Here is a 17677-nt window from a genome sequence, read left to right on the forward strand (position 1 = left end):
GCGTCCCTAGTGGATGTGCAACTACATAGAACTTCATCCATACAGTGTGTTCACAATAGAAGAGCGACAATATAAGTATACCCAAACCATACTACGGTAAATACGGGCTGCTGATGTTTGCTACTCTGCCACAATGCAATAAGTTGAATTTAATTTCAGCAATTTGTTTGTGTTTTGGAAAGTTGTCTACTGATTTTTTGTGATCTTTTTTATTTATATAATGTTTTTTTCTGAATTATGATAGCGTAGTGCTATGTTTTTGGACTGTTGGAGGAAGCCAGAGAACCTGGAGAGACACGTGGGAGAACATGCAAACTCCACACAGGCCCCTTTTGCTGTGAAGCGAAACTGCTAACCACTACACCACCATGTAGCTACAGTTTTAAAACAGTTATAGAATTTCTTTTAAAAAGTATAAATTCTTAAAGAAACATTTAACTTTATTTGTATTAGTATAAAGTGATAAAGTATGTAGATTTTTTATACTAACTACTAAAACAGTGTACTATGATGATTATTATATGGTGTCCTCTTTAATGTGTATGTAGTATGATATGGATTTGGAACTGCTTTTATTCAAACTACTTCTTACAGAATAAATAGTTCAATATACTGATGTGATATGCTGGAATGGTATCGGCCGTGACATGACTTCCACTTAAAATACGGTTTGCCTGTGAATGTCATTATTAAATTCACTGTTTAATGGGAGTGGCAACACAGTTATCTTCATGGCTCGATACCATTAAGGATTTAAAAATATATATATATATATTGAACTGACATTTTAAAACACACAAGGAGCACATGTCCCAACAATAAGTTATGAAGACCGAAATGAAAAGTACTAAGTATTTTCTTATTACTTTTAAAAGGCAAAGAAGACAGCACCCAACTCAACATCCTCTTTGTAAAGTTGGGTCAGGGACCAAAGTGCTGCTGGAGTTGTAGCTGCTGAATCCACAGCGGCGCCTTGGCCTCTGCCAGCGGGCTTCTGCAGAGTGCTTTGTATAGTGACAAGTCATTACCTCAGCTGGCGCTTTGTTAGCAAACAGGTCCACCTATTCAAGTGATTAACAAGTAATGAGTAGATTGCTCCAGCAACAGATTCCCTGTTTGTGCAGACACACATAAAACGAGTCGCACATGCACAAACACATTCAGCGAGCATGCTGGACTTTGTTTTGTGCTAAGCGCAGATGTTATTGTGTTCCTAATGGTGCTTGAAGTAATTACACCCTGTAATGTTACTCGCCGTCTAGTCCTCTCCAGCAAGCCTCAGCATGGTAGCTCAGAAGTACCATCCACAGACACCATTCTCCCCTAAATGACTCCATTAGCCAGAATGCATCCGCAGTTGCTTCGTCTTGTGCGAGAATATGAGGCATGCTTCACCAGCAGCCTAACTGACTGCATACAAGTTGGTCAGTGGGAGCAAACACACAGACAATTTATAAGCAATAAGCATTGTAAGATGCCAGTGTGTGTGAGAGAGAGAAGACTTTGTCAAAAAAACTTTATCGAACAATCCAGAACGAAGAGCATTGTTGTTGTGAGGATGTTGGCGTTCTGAAGCATTTCTATGCACAGCCTCACAGAGACACTAGTGTTGCTCTCTTCCCTTTGTCACATACATTTTAAAAACGTCTTAAGTTTTAAATGCCCCTATGACAAAGAGATTTTAGGCTATTACTGATGATCCTTTTTTCAGCAAGTAAGAACATTACTATACACAGTGTTATGTAGTTTACTAAAGCAGCTTAAAAGTAATAGAGAAACACCTGAATGTTTCGGAGAAGCAATTGTTGTAAAAGAAGCTCAGTAATGATTCAGTTTCAAAATTTGATAAAAGAGCAACAAGGACAAAAGATAACTGAAAGTAAAAAAAAAAAAGATCTACATCCAAAAAAGTATATACTAAAAGTAATGTTAGAGTTTTTCACATCAGCGTCTCATTATGAATTATAGGGTTGTAAAATGTTTAGACTTTTGGTTGTTTAACATGAGATTTCTGCTTTCTTTTTTGTTTCTTTCTGTGCTGGTTTTAAGCCAGCGACGCTCAAAAAGGTAATGTCTCCAATTTCAGTGCATCTATCAGAGTTTAGCAAAATCTCAATTTAACCATGATGACTGTTGTGGGTTGTTTGTTTATGTGCCCACACAGTCAATCAATCCAGTCTGATCACACTACACACACGCAGTCCTAAAGAAGCTGATTTGCTGTTAAACTCTTAAAAGTTGCCAGGGACTTTAAGTAAACAATCAGCTAAATCACTGTCAACAGCTTCTTTTTAACCAACTTCTGCATTACCTTCGACCTTGCCTTTAACATAGAGCAATGTCTATATTGCCTTCTTGCAGCACGGGATATAAATGTTCCTTTTCCTCTGTGTCTTGGTCTCTGTCGAGGCAAGGTGCAGCACAATCCAATATTAATGCACCTCAGCAAGTGTGACTGAAATGACTGCAGCTGTAAGGCAGTTTGCCCTCCAGAAAATTCGAACAGATACCTCCTCTCTCCAGTCTCCAATCACCCCTACGACCCGAGTCTCCAAACCCCCTGAGGGCTATTTTGTTTAAGTCATTTTCTCCTGTGTCGATGCCTCTCCTCTGTCCTCCCTGCCTCTTCTCCTTCCCGATCCATTTGATGTCACAGACTTGTTTTCTGTTTATGACTGTGGATGATTGAGGTGCGTTGCTCCAGTGTCAGCCCTGCTCCAGGGGAGAACGCAGCGGGACACGGACAAACAAAAATTGTCACCTCTCTAAGAGGGGTTCAACTGACATTGTGGGGTGGGATGAGTGTGAGTGTCTGCGTGTGTGCAGCCGTCTCCCTGGGGGTAGACATCTTATCTCAGCGGCGTCAGGGAGAAAAACAGGCCAATATGTCGGTGCAAAGATGTGCCTTGGGTAAGAACGGATACAAGACCTTCTGATTTACCCGCAGTGACAGGACCATAGGGCGTCCTACTTTAATGTGCAACCAGCCAACGCTGTCCAACTCTGGGAGACGTGGAGACAGAGCAGAAGGGAGTGATGGGGGAAGGAAAGACTGGCATGCCATGTTCTTCTGAGGCATTGTGTGAAACCTAGCTTTCATAGATGGACAAATGAAAAGTGTGTGTTCAAGCCTTTCCATAAGATGTGGGCAGGTTGTGACAGCCACTTGTCCACTAAAATTAGCATGTATTTGCTCAGCAAGTCATGGTGGGCCCATTTTAGTCTAATGGTGGGGGACATCTCAATAACACTACAGTTCATGAGTCCTTGGTTCATGGTTTGTCACTTTTCTATGGGACGCAAGGGGATCACTTCTCAAGGCACTATGGAATGTGGGGTTTTCCAGTGACACAAGAAAAGGAAGGGTCAGTATTTTATTTCTAGAATTCTTTTTTTGAAAGATTAAAGCTTGGCTTAAGGTCTTGTAAATTTCAGGAGAAAGTCATAGGTTGCTTAATAACCCAACACAAGACAAATACACTACTTGCATGCATTGACCCACAAAGGACTGAATTGGTGTTGCATGTTCTCTAATGCTGCGTTCGGATGACTCTGAACCCAAAAAAGTCAGGGTTCCAACTTTTAAACTCAAGGCAAATCCATCTTCTGCGACTTAGTGAAGAGGTCTGACGTCACACAACATGTAAGTGCACATTGCAATTGGTAAACCATCAACTAAAAGGCCATATTTAGTATATTTGCCTGTATTTAATCAAAATAATATATATGCTATTATAAGTAAAACCCGTTCTTCATGTAAATTGATGTCAAAAGTTGTCCCCATGAATTCAATTATGTGTGCTATTGCCAAAAATGACAGACTGCCATGGTTTTTTTTTCTACGTTTGGCATTGTGCAACTGGAATACTTGGAGGTTGGAAGTTGGAGGTTGATATTTTACACATTGAAATTTCCAACTTACACATTGAAATTTCCAACATTGAAATTTCCAACATTGAAATTTTCAACAACACATTGAAATTTCCAACTCTCTGAAAGCTGTCATAGAGAGGGACGATGGGGATAATGGGGTACACTCTCAGGCAGTTGCTCCTCAAAGGCATTTGAGCTGTTGCACTTGATTGTACACAAAAAAAAAGTGATGTGTGAAGAATAAAGAAAGAGAGCTCGAGAGGGAGAGACGTTCAAATCCTGCCAACGGTTCAACGAGTGCTTTGTTTGAGGTGCACTGACAACTTAAGTCCTCAGTCCCATGAGAGGAATGACGGGGTGATGTGTGTCTCCAGCTGTGTTCCTAGAACTCCGGTTGCAATTTTGCAGAGGTTTCATCCCCAAACGGCAGTATATTGGTTTAGAGGGTGACCTGCCACAAGTCACTCCAACCATCCATCCATCTGGCTAGGTATAGCCATAGCCAAGCTTATAAACTATAATGATTGAATCAGGACATGACCCAGGGCCTTATTTCAGAAACTTTCTCAGTCTGAAGTCCTATTTTATCTCAGTTTAGGATGACATTTAGGATATTTTGTATTACAGAAACAGGTATCCGAACTGCATCTAGGAAGAAGTATTATCTTTTCCGAAATTAGCTTCAGAGCCGTCCTAAGTTGGGGAATTTCCAAGTTAGATGGCATAGACTCTGTTTTTAAATTTAAAAAAATACTAAAAATTGGTTGTTAGGTCTGTTTCTCAATGACAAGGGTGAACAACATCAAATTTGGTTGAAAGGCTACTTAAACCACATGATACGCTTTACATTTCCTGTACCATAACTTTATGGGCTTATATTAATTGCCAAGATGATTCATTTTGATTAATTTAAACTGTACTTTAAATTCAATGCCCATCTTGTTTTGTCCATGACCAAGCTAACTAGCGAATGACAATTGAAAGCCTTTGATATCATGGCTTGTTTATCTTCGGTAGCCAAATCTGTACATTCTAATCAAAGATACGGACATGACAGGACAAGTGCAGTTGGTAGAACCACGTTTACAGTTATAGTAAGGCTTTCTAAAGTTAAAGGGAAGCTATCACTTGCCTGTGCACAAACATCTGGAGTGCCTACCAACCCACAAACTGTGAAATAAGACAAACCAGTCTGTTGCAGTCAGAGCTGCGTAAATCAGAAAACATGTAAGTCAACAAGCCATTCAGATTTGGCTCTCATTCCTATGTAGCATGCAGGCTCATTAGAACTTTAGAACCCTTTAAAGGTGCACCTTATTTTTCTCACAAGCAAATCAGAGCAGACTGGGGTATTTCGGTAAGGGTATCTTAAAGAGACAGGTGCTGAAACTGAGTCTTTCAGACAGAGGGGGAAAGCAGATATATTCAAATGGACAGCATGGGACAAATTAAGCGTTTTTGAATGTGAAAGCATGTAAACATGTTCTAGTAGAATCCCAAAATACAAGTAGGATCATGAAAATAAGTATAATATGTCCCCTTTAAGATGGCATAGGAGGTCTGAGATAGGATAGGACACAACCATAAATTGAAGAAATGTTCTGTAAGAGGAAGATAGGACTATCTTCCTCTTACAGAAGCAATTCCTGAAACTTAAGTTAGGATAGGACAAGCAGTTAGGATATTTAAAGGTCCCGAAACATGATCATTCTGGACAGAACCGCTGCTTCTACTAGTTTAGAAAAACAGCAAATTCTGTTTGTGCAATTACTTAGATATTTGTATCTCTGTACTGTCTGTATGTATCTGCCAACATACACACAGTTTGGTTGGTAAATACATGTTAAATAGCATACTGAAATGAGCAAGATCAAACCTACACAGTGAGGGACAGATCCCACTTGAGGATACAGTCTCTGATCTACTGAGCTTCTTTCTAGCTTTACACTATCCTTCTTGAACATCCAATTCATACAAGTGGTCATTGCTTCTGACAGCAAAATGTGCATCTCAAGGGGGCAATCAACGCTGAGCATCACTTAAGCATCATTGAGCCGGATTCAAGCCCCTCACACCACCCAAGTGCTCCCCGATAGCTGTTCATAAGGCTGACACCATCAGACTGCCGCCGTGCATGATGTAAGGAAACTAGCATTAGACTTCATTTGTGTTTCCCATAAAGTCATTCAATGGTGCTCTCACAAATAGATATTTTTGAGCATGTGAGATGGAGATGGTGTCCCAGAGTCTTGTGCTTCCAGTAGCTCAGCTCTCAGGGAAAAAAAGAGATAGCAAGTCCTCCAGTGCCCCCATCAGGTTCTTCCCTGCACGACCAGCACCCTTCTTCATTTTCTTCAATATCCTATGCGTTTGTATCCTCCTTCTCCATAAACATTTTTTCTCTCTCTCTCTCTCTCTCTCTCTCTCTCTCTCTCTCTCTCTCTCTCTCTCTCGTTGTTGTGCGACTCCAGCAAAGCCTTGGAGCATTGCTGTTGTTGGTGGTGGTGGAGCGGGGAGCCATTAGGAAATGGCAAACAGACATGCCGGGTCTGCAAACAGTGCTGTGCGTACAGGTGGTGCAGAGCTAACAGACAGGAATCATTACATTGTTCCACTCAGAAAGCTGCTATTCCACCGGGACCGAGCCTCCGCACACAGTACGCACAGATGGGCGCGCACTGTACACACATGAACACAGATGCAATCACATATGGTGCATGTGAAGAACATGAACATGTCAATGCATGCAAACAGGTACACACACAAGGAAGTGAGTGAGTGTCAGAGAGGATTACTATTGCTGTTTCTAAGGTGTAGTTCATGCCAGGGAGAGGACACGCCGTAAGGGAGAAAAAGCAAAGACAGCAAGCTAAGAGAAAGGCAGGACGGACCTAAATCTCCACTTGTTATTGTACCTGAGGCCAGAGAGTCGGTTCGCTCTGCAGCCTGGCTAATGGTGCGACGTTCACCGGCATATTTCACCGGACGCATTTACATTTGCAGCCGCTCTGACCTAGTCATAGCACATCTCTCCCTCATTTGTCCCCTACGTCTATCTGTGTGTGTGTGTGTGTGTGTGTAGCAAGGATAATGACTGCATTGATCAGAGACGTCCCCAATGGGTGGTCTTGTTCCGTCAAGGCTGAGGGAGAACGAGAGGGAGAGAAAGAGAGCAGGGCCCAGAACGGGGTGCCCTCTGTTGCTACCCGCCTCGTCGCATTAGCCAATCAAATATCCATCTTTGGCTGTCGCCCTTCCTGCTCCGTGAAGACTATCAAAATCTAATCTGCTGCCCTGTTTTTATCGCCTGTCATGTCTCCGTTCCTCCCTTCCTTCATCATCCCTCGCTCCGGCTCAAAAAGTATCGTCTTTGGCTCACGCGAGTCAGCTCGGCAGCTGATTTACAAACCTTGGGGCGGGGGGGACTGCATCCACCTTTTTGGTTATTCAGCTGACTTAGCCGGAGTGAATTGAGTGGGATATTATACCCTGCAGCTCCTGGTGCCACATACTGGTGGGCAACATATTAAAAGGAAGAAAAAAACTTGAATAAATGTGTGGTGAAACAGCAAATGCAGATTGCGTCCATAGAGGGCATGCAGTCACTAAATGGTTTCATGAGAAGGATTCTTAATTTCTAAAAATATGGGTTATGTCAGCTAATGCAGCGAGGGTTTTTACCGCCATTTCGAATAAATATACATTGTTTGGAGTTTTAACACTAACGTTTTAGTTTTCCTGGTTATTAATGCCCTCATACATATATACATACAGTAGCCACTGTAGTTGTGCTGTGTTTGAGTAGCACCTCTTCACATGTTTGTTTTTTTTCAACTAGTTCCTGATGACGTTAGAGATTGTTTGATTTCGAAGACAACATGAGGCAAGCTGAAGAAAGACTCTAAATTCCTTTTTCAGAAACAGACATCCAACAAAACCGTCCTAATTGCAAACCTTCTGTTCCTCATAATTGTCACTCTCTATCAAAGCGAATAAACAATGAGAAAGCTACCATGCAGCTACCGATCATTAAATGGATGAAATAATATAAAAAGTGCTGCTGTGGGGGAGTGTTACTTGCAGGAAAGCACAATGACGCCTGTTTAATGCTGGAAAACGATTGGTTAGGTTTAGGCAACATAAAAACTTAGTTAGAAAAAAGTTAGAAAAAAACATCAGGGTTTGTGTTAAAAATAATCACGTAACGCAACAAGGGGAAAACCATTACAGTAAATAAACAACAACTGCCCTTTGCAGACTTTTAAAAAAGAAAAATAAGGAAATAAGTTTATCAAGACGATGGACAGGAATGGGTGTTAAGTGTTGCAGTGTAGAGAATCGAGTTAGAGGCAGACCCCGTGCTCGGATAACATTACTGTGATGTGCTGTGAAAATGATCGTAGTATGATAGTATCTTGTGTTTTATTGATTGAGTCTTAACGGTATCATCATGGAGAAGTTATTGCTTCTCTTCGACACGTTTTTTCAGAGCCAGTTGTGCGTCATGCAACACACATGCATCAGCTGCCGTCGTCCTTCTCATGGCAGAGAGGATAAAGTTGTATGTGGAGGATTTAGGCGTCTCTCTTGTCATTGGGAAGAAGAACAACAAAAAAAAAGGTACAACACTTTGAGGTCTGACAGCTCTGGAGTTCCATTAAGAATTCCTCTAAATTTACAGTGAGAGCAAACCTCCACAGCTTGCCGCCCACAGAAACAAGGCAATCACTCACCTCAGCCCCTGTACGCAGCCAGACAGCATTTAAACACACACACATACACACACACACACAAACCGAGATTCAAAGACAAATGTTCGTACACACATGCAGACAGATTCAGAAGTACACACACACACACACACACACACACACACACACACACACACACACACACACACACACACACACACACACACACACACACACACACACACACACACACACACACACACACACACACACACACACACACACACACACACACACACACACACACACAGGCCAGGGAGAGTGCAGATGATGGTGCTGATGATTTCTTGTTGCTGACAGTTGGCTTCTCCTCTAAGTCCCGTGTGTGTGTGTGTGTGTGTGTGTGTGTGTGTGTGTGTGTGTGTGTGTGTGTGTGTGTGTGTGTGTGTGTGTGTGCATATGCGTGGGTGGATAAGGATCCGTCATGGAAAAGGTTACGCCTGATGCCAGTGCAAACAAGAAGTGCCGGATCTGGCCGCAAACCACCAGCCAATCTAGAAAACACTTCACCTTGGAGACACGCACACATTAAGGAAAAATACACACACATGGCTTGTTTCACGCACACATAAGGGCCAACACGCTGATAAATCCACACGCAGAGGGAGAGAAGCACACATGGACAGAGGAATGTAATTTCTAAACCCCTGTAGCAAAGCACACAAATTCCATCACATCATGCATGCAAAGCAGCACGAGTCGGGGTTGACATACATTCCTTTTGGGGCCCTTAAAGCACTTTGCTATTTAGTGCTGATGACATTCAGAAATATTGGATGTTCTTGGGTTTTCTAATCTCTTCCTCCGAATTCCCAGATGGAGTGGGCGGGTCATTAAAAGGCAGGGCGTGTGGCACGACGCCCGCAGGAGATGTGGAAGGACCCCCGTTCTCAGCATCAGCGGTGCGTTTCTGTATTTGTGACTCAGAAATAAGGGGTTTTATTGGTAAAAATGTATGGCGCTGTATCGAAATCCCTAAAGATGAGTGCAAACAGAGAAAGACAATGAGAATGTGAGATAGTGGAGATGCAGAAGACGCTTTAGAATGAGATGCAACAAGTTATGGCGTTGCTGTTCGATCGCAGATAGACACAAAACCAGAGATGCACACACAGCCGATAGATTTCCAGCATGTCTCCGGAGAGTTTGGCTGATGTCTCCGAGGCACGAATGAATATCAAATAGCCTCACGTAAATTAAACAGTGTGTTAGTGGGTACGAAACAGAATTAGGTGGGAAAGGGCAGGTAATAAATTGACTCTGTTTTCACAGCCATCACCAGAAAAGCTTCTCCTCACGTGAGAAGACACAGGGAGAGTACTACACATAAAAAGTGTTGGAGAGGCCTAATGGCATCGATTTTCCTCCTCTTCTCCCTCTTCCTACACACAAACACGCACACATATATGACACCACACTTTCAATAAATGGATAATCATGATATGTAGTGTTGTTAGTGTTGTTTTGATCTCATCATTTCATATTCCTTCCCTATGTTTTGATCTCATCATTTCATATTCCTTCCCTATGCTGACATGTGGTTACGAGGCAGCAACCTCCACGTCTGAAAAGTGAAGACAATGCTTAAGTGCCTCAAATCTGCATTCTTTCTAACGTCCATCAGGGGGCGACTCCTCTGGTTGCAAAAAGAAGTCTAACTGCATTGTCGTCTATGAGAAAATGACCCTTCTTCTCACTTTATTTATTGCCTCAGTCAACATTATAATCTCAAATTTATTATTAATTGCTGGTTTAAGTGTGCTTCAATACAACATGATCATTTATTATCTACGGTCCCATTTGGATCAAAATAGATGATAAAGCAGGGTATATGCTTAAGGGCATGGTTGACGGGTCGTTGCCAGGATGTAGTCCTCTCTGGGCGACTTACAAATTTACCCTTTCACTGTGTTTTTAGTTCATGAAAGTAACTTGATACATTTTTGTTGCATTAAAACATCTGATAAGACTCTCAACTCTCTTGTGTCACTTCTGGTTGCAAAAAAACAAGATGGCGAGAAAAAAAAAAAAAGTTTCAAAACGGCAGTCCATAGACCAGTGGTTGAAGTTATGGTCACACTTCCATGTTTTCTCGGCACAGGCTAGGAAAAATACCCTTGAGTGGACATGAATTTGCATGTACAGCAGGTAAAATAAGTGTTTAACACGTCACCAAAGGTGCTGTATGTGTGTTTAAGTGTCCATGCTTTGATATTCAGTGCAGAGTGGCAGCAAAACTAGGGAAAGGAAAAAGATGGACACAAATTATAGTGTTTGTGTGTTTCTCTATGATTGTGTGTTTCACTTTTCTCCCCCAGAGATGCACTCCTTGGTTGTAATGCAACTCGGAGAGACAGAGAAGAGAAAGGAACAGACATGAGGGGAGGGCACAAGAGAGGTGATACAGGTGAGAGAGAAAATCAACCACCTCTCACAGAGAGACAATCAATAAGCTCTCTTCTTAGTCTATTTCCTATGGGCTGGCCTGGATAATAGCATTGTGCCAAAGCCGCCTGTGTGTAGCCTGGGAATAAGCTCAGGGTGGTGTGATAGTAAAAAATGAAGCCAGTGCTGCGGTGGGACTCACACTAATTGTTACTTTTGTCATAAAGAGGGCAAAGGAATCACTGGGAGAGGTGTTGTGGATTCACAGGTACAATGTCAGGCGAGTTTGGGCAGAGGCAGATGAGGGAAAAAGGTACCATTACTCACAGTTTAATTTTTCTGTTCAAACCACAGGAAAACACTTTGTGTTATTTAAGTTTTTTCAGATGTAAGGACAAAAAGAGGATGAGGTTTATCCTGTGACAGAGACAGAAATAGATGCAAACAATCACATGTTTATATGGAAAGTACAAAAACCTGATTTAAAATAATTTGTGATCATGAACATTTTCTGAATTGAAGCTGCCCTTAGCAATATTTTTATATTAAGAATAGGTCAAAATGAGGTGAATATGAATCTGACGAAGTCCAAGCACAGCTCTAAGAAACAATTTACTGTCGCCCGGCTCGTTTTCTTTAGTTTGAGGGCCCGTAAACCTGCACGTTTTGGTTCACTTCTCACAAGCACCCGTTTTCAATGAAAAGTCTCTGTTAAAACCACTTCACACAAACTGCCCAACACCAATCAGGAGACAACATTAGCAGCTAAAGATGCAGGTATCTTTTGAGCTGGTATCCAATAGCAGAGTGAATGTTTGACTTCTCTTCATCAGATTGACAGAAACATGAAAAATGTGTTTTAATATTGAAATATTCTTCATGACCTCGCTCAACAATATGTTGTGCAGTTTACTCCATATTTCTGAACAGGGAGGGTTGAATAAAGTAAAATTGTAGTTTTGTATTTTTAGCTGACTTTAATGAAAATAATTTCCCACTAGCCCAAGACTGTCATAGGTTAAATGTAACCAGCTTGACGGACTGATGCCAGTCAAAGGTGGCTGGGGTGGATATAATAGATAAGGGAATACATTTTAAGATAACATATAAGAGCATGACGCCCCAGGAAAAGTTTCATTGGAGCTGCTTAACATGCTTTCATGAAAGCTTAGAATTCTAATAGAAGGTATAACTGCTGCTTATGGATAATAAACTAAAGGAACAAGTTTCATTTTATCAGAAAGACAACAAAGACATACTCAATCAGAGTGCTTGTTGTAAGAGAAGATAATGTAACGTTCGGCTATCGAGGTATGGACGCTAGGACCCCGCGTGTAGCCTCTTTCATGGTATATAAAGGTTTTAAAGAAATGTTTTACACTCTTTTCCCCCCTCTTACTATTTGTTAATGCAACAACCTCTTTTCATCAAGGGAATGATTAAAATCTCATCTCATCTTACACTTTCCATGCATCATGCGCATGCCTGTCCCTCCGATTCAGGAGCACAAAAATAAAAACCCAGTGTGACACATGGGGGATGACGAGGGTGGAATTTCCACTTCGGTGCAGGTGAACCCAATGATTCATTAAAAAGAACGAGCAAGTCAGCAGGAGTGCTATGCCGAGGAGGGATACTTGGGTAGGTGTGTGTGGGAGGGGGGTAGGGGGGGGTAGGGGATGGGAAGAGGAGAGGACGGGTGTGGGGGAAGAGATGAGAGGGAGTGCAGAGCAGAGGCTGTAGTTCCCATCCATATGGTCAGCCAGTTGGTCGGTGGGCCAGCAGTCAGGTCTCGGTGATCATGAGCTTCACCACGCATGACCGCCAGATCATCACACACACACACGACCCTGAACGTACACTCCCCGAGAAGGGAGATGCAAATGTTGTAGTGTGTGTACGACTGTGTGCGGTGTTGGACAGGTGCACCAGATGTCCACTTTCCACTTCTGTGGTCATTGTCACTAACACACTCCGGTATCATGGGAAGGGATGGGGGCCAAATAGCAGACACAGAAACCAGCGTATCAGGGTCCAGCCATGGAGCCAGAGAGGAGGCCGGCTACATGTGCCTGGCAGGTGAACAGCTAAACACCTCGCATCGAGGCAACGCCGGAATATTTCACAACATTTGAACAGGCCAAACAGGAGTCCAACTCATTGCTTGCTTTATGCCAAGGATTATCTGATGAGATTATCTGATTTACTATAAGAATCACACTTTATTTGGATTATGCAGTGCTCATACTGAACATGTATGGAGAACATCCAGCTACCCACTGCTCCTTGAACTGTCTAAACCGCTCTTGACCCCCATTCTCCTACTGTGTGCCTTATCTACAATTCTTATTATGAGTCTTCATTGCCTTTAACCACCACTTATTTGTAGTCATTTAGTTTGGTTTATGTTTACAAAATTATTATATTTCTTTTTTTTTTTTATCTATCTTTATCCTTAAACCAACTTCAATGTCATGTTATTACTTTAATTTGTTGTCTTTTTGTTCTAAAAACATCTATCAAAATATTTTGAGAATCTACATTTTAGGAACTTTAGTCAGACATTAAGAATACTTGTTATATGAAGCTACAGCCAGCAGCCAGCTAGCTTAGCACAAAAAAATGTGAACAGATGGAAACAGCTGGAAAGCAACACCCACCAGCACTTTTAAATTCACCAATTAACACATTATATCTCATTTGTATAATCGGTACCTGAGTTAACAGTCTTTTAGCTAAGCTAAGTGAATGCTAGCTGTAGTGTCATATTTACCACAATGGTATTGATCTTCTCATCTATTGGTAAGAAAGCAAATAAGCATTTGGGTCAGGTTTCACAGTCTGCAAAGATGCAACTAAAAGGCAAGTGATTTTTTCTCTCCAACTGATTAAGGTTAGCGTGGTACTGCAACTGATTTCTCAGAATCACTTATTGTCTTCTGTTTTTCCCAGAAGAATGTTAGCGTCTCCCACACAAAATATTTATTAAGATAATGATAATGAAATAACGTTGCCCAGTAACCAATACCACTCCAGAAATTAAAATGGCCTTTAGTCAATATGGCATTTGGAAAGAATCCTTATCACTGCATGTCTTACAAAGTCCCAAGACATCTCATTGTTAAGAGGCTAAACAGAATTACAGTAAAACAAAACAAAATAATTCAGAGTACCATCAGCATTGTTCTCTGATATGAAATGCACATTTTCTTGCTTCCTTGATTGTGACTAATAGTATATTGACGGAGCACCCAGCTGGTGTTGAGGCAGTATGGGGTAGCACATCTGCTATCCCTCTCAACTTCAGCCTGACCTCTCTGAGGGAAGCTGACACACAAACACACTCACACATACAAACACACATCGCAGGAGGCCGCCGTCCCACGCAGGGCAGCTGAGTGAGCGAGCTAACAGCCTGTGACCGAGCCGTAATTATCAGCCGTTTTCTAATTTTTAAGCTCTTTGGTGGTTCTGTGTCGACCACTGAAACTTTGATTTTATTTTTTACCGCACGCCAGATTGGTGACAAAAACTAATGATGAAGGAGGATGAAGGATGTGTGAGTGTGTGTGTGAATAAAGTCAATGAAATAAACTTGAGAAAGAAAGCAAAAAGTACTCAGAGTGGGAAGAGTTAAGACGGTGAGACAGAGAGAAACAGCCGTCCCTCAGCTACAGTCTTCTCAGCAGGGTTTTCCACGGAGAAAAGAGGCAGCCAGCTGCCTGTAAAACAGAATCATTACACCGTTAACCCCCAATCCATCTTCATTTGACCACGCTGTAAGAAACTATATCAGGTACGAAGCCATGGAGCTTCTCGAAGTTGACTGTGGAAATGGGGTGGAGCGAGGGCTAGGACCACTAAACACCACCTCCCCAACCCACAAGCCAGAGTCTACGCAGGTCCACCATTGAAGGCTACCTCTCTCTCCCACCCTCTCTCTCCCCACCTCTGTGGATCCGTGGTTGGGCGCAGCAATGAGAGGTGACTTGTGGCCGATTGTGATTTATGTGGCGCTGGGTTCGGTGTGTGAGGGACGTGGGCCGGCGGAGGGGAGAAGATGGATCCGAGGCGTGACCGAAGGAGACAATCTGATTACAGCCTTCTACCTCCTTTCATCTTCATCTTCAACACTTGCTGGTTCCACTCGCTCCTTCACCCACGTCATGTTGCTATGGTAACCTGAATCCTTGTAGGAAGCCTAGTGCCGGGAATGGCGACCTGATGGTCCAGGCAGAGATGGACGCATGCTGATGCTGTTGTGTTTATGTAGAATCCTGAACCCACAGGGAAACTCCAATTTAGTGAGGAAAAAATAAGGTAGATGGAAACAGAAGAAGGGATATAGAGACAGAAAAGTTGTCAGAGTTATGATTAGATCTTTGAGACGACACATCACTAGTTTTAACCATAAGCAATCCTCAAAAGATGAGTTAGTGATTATCCAATCATCCAGCTGTCTCCCTTGAGTGAAAACCAGTAGCCATGTTCCCATTCAATTGAGAATAGAATTTGAAATGTTGCTAAAAAAGAAACACAAAATTAGGTGCATTTCCTGTAACTGGTTTGCAGATAGTAAACTAGCCTGCGTAGTTTGGTCAGAAGTTGGCTGTAATCCGCCAGGAAACTCAGTAGAAGAAGAAGTTTGCAACCCGGGAACAAATCATGTCACCTTGGCCGATCTACTAGAGAAAAACTGAGAGGGGTCTTTAGGAAATCTGTTTAAATTGGGCCAACTCAGTCCCTTCAGCATCTGATACCAAAGCACAAAGACTTTGTTTCAACCGACTCCAATGAAAACCCACCATTAGATGCTCAGAGAAACTGACGTAGTATTAAGTGTTCAATGACCCACTTACTGTGGGTGGAAGTGGTAAAACAAACACATGCCCTTCACTTCACTCACGTAAGTTGTAAGTGAAGTTAACATCAACAAAAATATTTTCCAAACCCTGACTAGGTGGTTTTGTTGCCTAAACCCAACTTCCTGTGAAGATAAAGGTTTATTTGAAGGCCATGTTTTGTGCTGTACAGAGACAAAGACAAGCATTCGGACGATATCTGAGAAGACGCCGACAGCATCAAAAGCTCATCAGTCATCTGGGTTAAACGTTTGCTAGGTTATAATTTATTCAACAAAGGCGTTACGTAATCCATTTATAACATCAACTCTTTTTGAAAAAGGCAAAAACCACATTGTGAGATAAAAAACTGCGCAAATGAGGAAGCTTTTGAAATTTTGCTATTGTCAATACAGATTTTCGAAAAACGATATTTAAAAATGTGCATAAGAATAAGCTAATGAAAACACGGCTAGTAAGACAACCATGTAGATTGAATTTGTGTTAAGCATTTACACAAACGGTGTCAGTGCTTTCATGTTTTAGTCTTTCTGACACTTTTAACTCCTTGTACTTTTACTCAGTTGATCTGCTTCCGCAGGTTACATTTCAACTGAAACCGCCACTGCTATCAGTGCTCACTCTTCAGTAATCTGTTGTTTAATTTAAACACTTGATGTTGGCATTTATGTCTTTTAGGATTTCCACTTCAAGTGTTCCACCTATTTCAAAGGTTTGAATTGGAAGTAGTTGCCACTTTTTATAAATTCATCTTCAGAATGTAGTCAGGTCAAAGTGAATTATTTTGAAACAGACCTGATCACAGTTGTTATGGTGATGTCAGGTTATCATTTAGGTCCAATTTAATCCATTTAAAAATCATTATATTCTGCATTTGAGAGATTGAGATTTTTTAAACAAGGAACTAAAAAATCCAGGAGCCAATCGACAGAATCCCAAGATCACTGTCTGTTGCAAAGAGCATACATGCAAAAATACATCTATGCAGGTATGTACGCATATGGCATCTTATGCCGACCAGGCCCTGCTGTGTTCTATGACTGCCACCAAGTGGTGGGATGAAGTAATGCGAATGTAACTTTCCTTATTCATGCACTGATTTTTGAATTACAGAAAGACAATATTAATAAAGGATAATAACAATGATACTGGAATTAAAATTATTTGTAGTATTCAGTGTCCTACTTTGGCTCTGACCAATCATCTGTGGGGGATGCGAGAGGAGGAGGATGGATGAAAGGAGGAGGATGGACTAAGCTGGAGAAAAAGAAAAAGAAAAACAGACGATATAGCACTGGTAAGTGAAGAAAACACACAAAGAGGTGAAACACAAGCAGTGACTTTCTAATATACATATTTACATTGGCGCGGACAAATGCTGACTACCAAACGCAGCCATAATGATAAAGGTAAGCATCTGCTGCGCTTCACTAAATCATGATCCAGACATTAATACGAGGAGTTGATTGTCTCATCTGCAGCCCAGGGGAGAAGTGAAATGTTGGTCTTCTCTGGATTAGATCATTTATCACCGTCATCAGTGCAGTGTGTATTACAGGGCTGCAGAGAGATGTAAAAAATAGCTGACCGCAGTGTGCAATCTACTCCTGACTAAGGCTTAGCAAGAGGCACAAAAGAGCCAAAGCCCTGCTTAAAAGGTGCTGGGTGTAGGCGTTTTAACGTCAATAAATCATTATCACTGTAATTTCAGACATTACAGGCACTTTCAAAATGAAAGTTACAAAGTGCTTCACAATCAAGGGGCGTTAAACACTGACAGAGGTGGGATTGAAACCGAGCGAATGA

Source organism: Anoplopoma fimbria, chromosome 23 (genome assembly GCF_027596085.1).
Source record: "Anoplopoma fimbria isolate UVic2021 breed Golden Eagle Sablefish chromosome 23, Afim_UVic_2022, whole genome shotgun sequence".
NCBI lineage: Eukaryota > Metazoa > Chordata > Actinopteri > Perciformes > Anoplopomatidae > Anoplopoma > Anoplopoma fimbria.